The sequence below is a fragment of the Hyperolius riggenbachi genome, chromosome 8 (genome assembly GCF_040937935.1).
Source record: "Hyperolius riggenbachi isolate aHypRig1 chromosome 8, aHypRig1.pri, whole genome shotgun sequence".
Lineage (NCBI taxonomy): Eukaryota > Metazoa > Chordata > Amphibia > Anura > Hyperoliidae > Hyperolius > Hyperolius riggenbachi.
In genome coordinates, this window is record NC_090653.1 from 55,282,273 (window position 1) to 55,290,324 (window position 8,052).

General features: G+C 37.8%; 1 long non-coding RNA gene across 1 annotated transcript; it reads left to right on the forward strand.

Moving 5' to 3' along the window:
- The first annotated feature begins 4,196 nt into the window (after window positions 1–4,196).
- On the forward strand, window positions 4,197–7,772 carry LOC137528166 (uncharacterized). The gene is made up of 3 exons (XR_011023304.1): window positions 4,197–4,545; window positions 5,367–5,446; window positions 7,387–7,772. It is a non-coding gene; the product is annotated as an uncharacterized lncRNA (long non-coding RNA).
- Window positions 7,773–8,052: the final 280 nt, after the last annotated feature.

The window sequence follows — 8,052 nt, forward strand, 5'->3', positions numbered from 1 at the left end:
CTGTGCAGCTAAAAATGAGGCTTGGGTAAGAAAAACAAAGTTCTGATGCTGTGAAACTGTTAAAGAAACACCAGGCCTTATCAGTGCTGCTGAGTAGATTTTTAGTCTGGAGATTTACTTTAATGTTTTGTTTTATAACACACTGCCCTCAAATTTGAGATAAGGTGGCTTCACCAAGCATCAGGAACAGTGATGGGGAACAATTTTTTAGACCCTTTTAACAATATTTACCTGGCAGAATAGAAAAGGCAATTCGCTCGTTTATGCTTTAATGAGACATGGATCTGGTGTAGAGAGTCTCTTAAGTCTGCCATACACTGATTGCCATTTGATGTGCCCAAAAGATAGAGCCCTCTACATTTTCACCAAATCAGTCAGGTCAAATAAGCATTTTCAAAATAAATTACAAGTCAATGCAAGATTACACATTCCAACTATGATTATGTGCAAAATTAAAGTGGACCTAAAGGAAAACATAAAGGAATGCACCCTGTGTGTATTTAGAGAGTTTAGCTTGTCCCCTCATTTGTGTCAAATCGCAAGTGTTAATTTGAGCTTTCCCCTGTGTCACATGACTGCAACTGAAACGATGACAGATAAGCTCATTTGAAAGCACAGGGTGTTAACAATATGTCTGCTATGAAAACAGGAAGTAGAAACACTGAAAATGTATTTTAGGATTTGTATCAGCTGGAACAAAGAAATGTTTTTCTGTACAAGTTATTATGCTGTTGTGTATCTTTTAGAGCAGAGAGGACGTTCTGAGTTCAGGTCCACTTTAATTTTGCATTACAATTTTGCATAATATGTAAAATTATTACTGGGCAAAATTCTAGCGCATCCCTACTGATTAGTAATAGCCCCATGTGAGCGTCTATTTAAGTTGTCACCTGTCACACAACTATGCTTTGTTACTGTTTTTTTTTAATAACACGTACTCGACTTAATGTGTCTACAATCGTGAATAAACAGTCTATCCTTTTATTTAGGAAAAACAAGAAGTTTTAAATTGGGATGATACTATTTATTGGCTAACTTAGAAGAAAAAGAGCAAGCTTTCATCCAAAAAACCTTCTTCAGACTAAATTCCTGTATAATGACCACATGTAAAAACAGGCAGCTTATATTCATTGGACATCAAAAGGAGATACATAGATTGTTTTGCAAACATAAATAAATGTTGGACCTAGACTTAGGATTTTGTCTCTGCTTTAAAAGATAAGCAACGGCATAGTAAGCTTTAAAGCGGTTTAAAACTCTGACAAAATTTTCAACAAAAATGTGTTTTCCTACTTTTTATAACCCACACAATTATCATATTTGCTTTTGTGCACAAGTATTATTATTTATTTAAATATTACAACTTCCCAAAGTTCAGTTAATTTACTTTGAAAGCTGCTGGTGCATTTTATTTATAACCTGCCGCTATTTCTGATCTGTTTTTCACTTCAGCACTCATCAGCTGAAGTCCTGCACAGCCAGGGAATTTTTACATAAATATATCACGTAAAGAATGTGTACACAAGATAAGATTATAAGCAGTTCGGATGCGGGTTCTCCCTGCAGGAGAAAGAGTCAGCCCTGTGATGTAACCCTTTGAATGCTGTTTTACAAAAAAAAACCATTGTGTTAGTATATTATATGCTGTAAATAATCTTTTAGAGCAAAGAAGAAATTCTGAGTTATATTCTGCTTTAAAGAAATACATTTCTTTATTACAGCCTTTAGTAATCCAACAAAAATCCTGCAGTGTTTCGTGGGAGAACAGAAAGGGTTCACTTCCTGTGTTTACATATTAGCACAGAACCTTAGCACAGTAGGCACAATTCAGACAGAGCTGAAAGCCTTAATTTACCTTTTCTGTTTACTTGCAGATAAGGGAGTTCTTGTCTCCTGTGCAAGAGTTTAGATTTGCTTTAATTAAAACATTAGGAGGGTCTCACAGAGACCCTGTGATGTTGCAATTAAGACATCTGAATGAATAACATCTCTGTGAGACCCTCCTGACATTGTAATTAAGGCATCTGAAGGACATTTATTTATGTTTGCAAAACAATATACAGTATGTATCTCCTTTTGACGTCCAAGTAATTAAGCTGCCCGCTCCAACATCCTGTCAGCATACATACATTGAATCTCAAGAAGGTTAGTTGGCCAAAAGCTTACTCCTTTTCTTCTTAGGTAGCCAATACATCAGGGGTGTAACAATCAGCCCAGCAATGGATGCAGCCGCGAAGGTGGGGGGTGAAGCCAGGGGGTGCAGCTCTGGGGTCCGACCAGGGCTATTTTTAATGGCAGGAGGGGGCTCAGCACAGGAGAGGGGAGCAGCAGGCATACACAGCAGTGGAAAGGGGGGACCGACTCTCCCCTCCCTCACCTCAGGCTCCCACTTCAGAGCTCCCCCCTCCTGAAATGACAGTAGCAGCAGTGGGTAGGGAACGCGGATTCATCTCTTGCATTCCATGAGACGTCAGCTCTTCCATTGCAGCACCTATAACTGGCTACCTATACTGGGGGTACCTATATCTGGCTTCCTATGTTGGGGACATGTAATTCTGCAGGGACGGATCTGGGGGGGGGGGGGGGGGGCAAGCGGGTCTCTTGCCCCAGGCGCAGTTTGTTGAATTCTTAAAAAGGCGGCAAAATTTGGATGTGGAATGGCAGTTTAGGCGCCAAAACCTGACTTTGCCCCAGGCGCAACTTGGGGCAACTTGGTCTAGATCCGTCACTGTATGCCTGGCTACCTATACTTTACGTTTTTTTTATATTCTGCCTGGCCTGCCTCTCCAATTCCTGCTGTTTTTTTTTTTTTTTGGGGGGGGGGGGCAATGTCTGTTGGGGGGAGTAATTGGGCATCCAAAGTTTTGCAGGGGGGCATAGTGATTTTTAGTTACATCCCTGATATATATCGTATTCTCCTGATTCAAGAAGTCTTGTTTTTATTGATGGCTAACACTTTTCAATACTCTTCTGTTCATTTTATTATGGAGGGTCTGAAATTTAATTGGTTTGTCAAATGTTGTTACACACACACTTCGAAAACATAAATACAAATATTCATTGTGGTGTGTGCACTGATGCACAGTCAGTCTGATGGCCTTTTAACTCTGCCCTAAAGACTAACAACTTTTTCATGATTATACCTTACAAGTAATAAAAATAAAATAAAAGACTCAACCAGTTGAGCTTTGTTAATTATTTAAAGCTCCTCCAGCTATTCATACATTTGAGAATGCCTTCATCACACGTAGGAACAAAACACTATAATCGTCTAAGAGATATACATGTCTTTGAGAATGTCTTTAGCACATGTAGGACAAACACTATAATCGTCTTTAAGATATATATGTCTTTGAGAATGTCTTCAGCACATGCAGACCTACTATGGGTTTTAGTCATTGCCAAGGTACTATATAAAGTAGAGTGTGAGGTGAGGACATCACAAACTGAGAACCTTCTCTGGCACACAGAAGAACCTCTGTAGGAACTTGGATATACCATGGCAGCCTGTCAATCCCTGGGCAAAACTGCCTTGTTGGCTCTGTCTCTTTTGACTATCCTGAATCTGCAGGGAGCAGGTATGTTTTAAATTGATGATAGTCAAAATGTCATTACTTTGTAGTATGTTCATGTTTAGGGTTTTTTTTTAGGTTTTGCAAACTGTTTTGGTCTTTTATTGTTGTCTGTACATTGAGGAGATATTTTTTTGATCCCTGCCCTGAAGCCTCAAGGTGAGCTTCCTGTTTCCCTCTGCCACTACTCATCAGTCTCTCTGGATCTGTCTCATTACAGTTCTACAGAGCTGGAGAACATAAGTTATCCAACAAACTGATCTGGATTCATTCAAAAGTTCCCCAACTCCGAAGAACCTTAGTAATTAATGCTTTCTGTCACAAATGCCTAGTGAGTTTTTCAAAGGCGTATATGTGGAGAGAACATAGCCTGTTTTAATCAAAAGGAGCTCTCATGAGCTCAGGTGGTTCCCAGTATTTGGATAACAAATCAGGATCAAAATTACAAATCTCTGACAAAATTTACTTTCACATGCTATTCGTCCTTCCCTTTTGATACACACAGGACAAGGGGTCTAGCTGACAGGAGACATATAACAAGTATGGCCACCACGAGAATTGTGGAGGGAGCCCTTTGTATCAAAGGAAGGAGAGAATGATAAGAAGTTAGGCGGAGCCAACCCAACTGCCGCCCTGTCTCCATACTTGTTTGATCCAGATACTACTGACGCCAAAGAGATTAGCAGTACTGTCAGCCACCTGGAATTGTTTAAAAGATAATTAATATGGCAGATTCCATATTCCTCTCATGTCTGGTGTACTTTAAAAACCTAGAGTTGTAATTATCTCAAAAGTTAATTTTCACTTGAGGTTTGCTTTAACAGTTTCTGTTGAATCAGTAGAGTTTTCTCATTTCCAAAATGGATGATTTGTTTATTCTCAAAATTGATGTTCTGTGTGACTGTTCCCATTTTTAATACATAAAAATTTTCCTTTATTTCAGAGGCACAAACAACAAATTGTACCAGCAGCGGTGAGTACGTTATCTATCATGCAAGGAGTATTTTGTGCTGTGTAAATTATGTTGACTGTGACTGTCCCTCAGAGGTGCTCTTTATTTACTGGCTCCTTTATCAAATAACCACCTTAACTGTTACCTTATACCCTGGCTTCTCCCTATCCCTGATCTACCTCCTTTTTATTTGCCCAGCACTAACATTTTATTAACTGAGCCCTTTTCCCAATAGCCCTAATGCCTGGTACACACCACACAACTTCCCAACAGATAGATGGGTCAATAGGTAATTTCTGACAGATCCGAACGGATTTCCGATTGTTTATCTGATTGGTTTTCTAATCACTTCTATACAAATCAATCAGAAAAAAATTCAAATCTGACCTGTCGGAAATTATCTATTCGACTCATCTATCTGATTGGAAATGGCATGGTGTGTACCAGGCTTAACACTACTCTAATCCCTTTCTCTTTTCCTATCCCGAAAATTCCCTGGCTTCCATTTCTAGTCCTAACACTACTCTTTTACCAAATGGACCCTTCCCCAAGAGCTCCAACTCTAACCTTGTACCACAACCAAATCACAATACTATTTTAGTTAAATATTTCTCTCTTACCATTAAAGCAGAGAAAATTGACGTTGTGTTTAATTTCAAATTTGTGCTTAAACTCAAGTTTAAGTTCCATGAGTTTGGGATAGATACAGATAAGCAGCAACTTAGCTTTTGGTCCCACACTTTTATGATCAACTTGGGTACACAACCATATTTGTCAATAAATGGGGATCTTCCAGTGAGAATGATGTCTAATATGTATCATTGTGTCTTTGTTCCTCTCAGATGTACCCGGTTGGGGAATTGCAATGCTTGTGCTGACCTCCTTACTTCTGGCCCTGGCCTTGCTCAGTTGCTGTATAGCGGTAAGGCATCAGAACCCTTAACATGCTCTTCAATTTGTGTACTGACTCCATTATCTTTCAAAAGTCCACCAGCTCAATGTTTAATACTGTAAACTGCATACGTTAGAACATTTTACGGCATTCTTCGTTTTTATTGCATACACCTCATTGCTTTTATTTATTTCTACGTATGGGTGTCCATGTTGCTTTGCTCGTCAATTAGGTAATTTTCAGAATCCTACCCTATTTATGTTTTTTTTTTTTTTTAATACCTCTGTCTCATTCCAGATGACGGCAAAACATCATGAGAGACATGGGCACATATGCAATTCAATTTGTCACCTGCATTTTTTCCTAGGTGATATTTTCAAACATGTCAATAAAATGCTGAATAAACCACCAGCAAATAACTTTGATAGTACTTTGTACCTATTTTACCTATTTTTTTATACCTTTTTCCATTGCAAACGTAAGTGCTAAAACTTTTTTTTAAATTGAAGATGAAAAATTATCTCCTGGGAGAAACCTAAGGTGAAAAAGTGAATTGCATATGGGCCACAGGCTTTTATTTGGAGGCCTCTTTTAGGAGATAATTTTTCATCTTGTGTTTTAAATAACGTCTCAATACTCTGCAATTGAAAAAGTGCTAAATAGTCGGTGAGTATTTTCTTGCTTGCTGGTGGCTTGAAAGGCATTTTATTGATAAGGTGTAAAAATATTACCAAGGAAAAAAACGTCTTACCCTTGCATAAGATGTCTCCAAAGAATCCTGTATCCGGTACTTTGGAACTAAATCTTATAATAATTTTATTTTTATAAACACACAACACAGTCCTTTAAAGAGAATCTGAAGTGAAAACAAAAAAAACAAAAAACAGATACTTACCTAAGGATAGGGAAGGCTCGGCGGACTAATGAACCTTTCCATTCCTATCACAGTCCCTGTGTTCCAGCAATGGCTTTCAGACTCTCTGTAAAAGCTGTTTACAAATCCTCCCTTGTTAAAAAAGTAATAGCTCCAATCTACAGTATAATATATTACTAAAAGCCGAGTACTCTATTGCCCAATCCTTGATTTACTTACTCATTTACATACAATGTGAACAACTTATGCCCATCAGTTTCACTCTACAAAAGTATCTGTACTTTCCAAAAATCCAGTTGACCCACAAACCTTTGAATAAACTATTTGGACTAAAATGAAAAAAAAAATCCTTTCTTTTTTTTAGGGAACCAACTAAGATTTAAAAAAACAACAAAAAAACAAACTGTAGTATTTGCAGGAATCAGTTATAGGGAACAATACCAGCCCCTTATAGAGAGATTAGAGGTGGCTTCTCAGATTTGATTTGTACCCCTCCCTAACTTTTTGCACTTGTACTGTTTAGTAATGATATAAGTATATGACTATTCTGCGCAGAATTTGCACACTCTAATTACACTCCATAAATTTAAAGTGGCACTAATGTTTCTTCTGTGAAATTTGTTTATCAATCTGACCGGTAAGTTTTGTTATCTGCTGACTGTTTTTCTCAGTGCAACAACAACAAAAAAAACCTAGGACCCAAAGTGCATACTTTTGTCTCAGATCAGTGCATAATTGTGGTTTGTGCTGTGTTGAAGGTGAAAAAGTTATGTGATAAATGCCAGACCACGATTTGAGCTAACTTGATTAGGTGTGGCAAAGCATTCCAAAGGGTAGGGGTAGCATGGCAGAATGCTCTGGCTCCAAAGGTTTTGAGTTAGACTCTGGGGGGCAGTCAAGATCCTGAGATTCTGTTGATATGAGGTTGTGGGAGGTTTGATGCAGTTGCACTGGTATGTGAAGCAAAGTCTTCATATAATAGTGATATCTATATAAGTATTCTCTTGTATCTCTTTTTTTCTATGTACACGTTTAATCTCTGTTATTTTTAAAAATATTTAAATTATACTTGATTTCTTTTACCTTTTCTTTTCAGCCCATGATGTGCGGCGGTGGAGGTAGCTGTGGAGGTGGCTGTGGCCAGTGTGGGGACTGTTGTGGCCAGTGTAGTAGCTGCTGCCAGAGTTCACCCTCCTGTGCTCCAACTCCGAGATGTGCTCCAACTCCAAGATGCTGAGCTCTGAATATGAATTCCTGGATACAAGAACTGGGGCATGTTCAATAAGTTAGCAGTTCATTCTGGTCCATGTAGATCTGAACCATTGTGATAAAAGCTTTTTTTTTTGTAGAGGCTGAAACTGAAGAAATGTATGATCAAAGGCAATAACATATTAAATGATACAGTATTATTCTCTAATTAAAATGAAGATATATTATTGACTTATTTTATACTTTTTTCAAGCTGTATTATATTTATTTGAGTTGGACATATCTTTTTTGAATGTACTGTACATAATTACAGAATAAAGGAATTTGTTCACAAAACTTATCTCATGAACTATCTCACCTTGCTTATTAATTAGTAGTAATTGAAAGTCATCATAGTCGACATAAGGAGAAATCATAAAAGTCAAATTAATCCCTATTTTTTAAGGTGGCTTGATAAAGCTGTTGGAGATTAATTAAGATCTCTGGATGATATGGATCCATGTTGGGAAGAATTTCTTTCAATACATTTTTCTCTCAAGGTTGGAATTGAGTA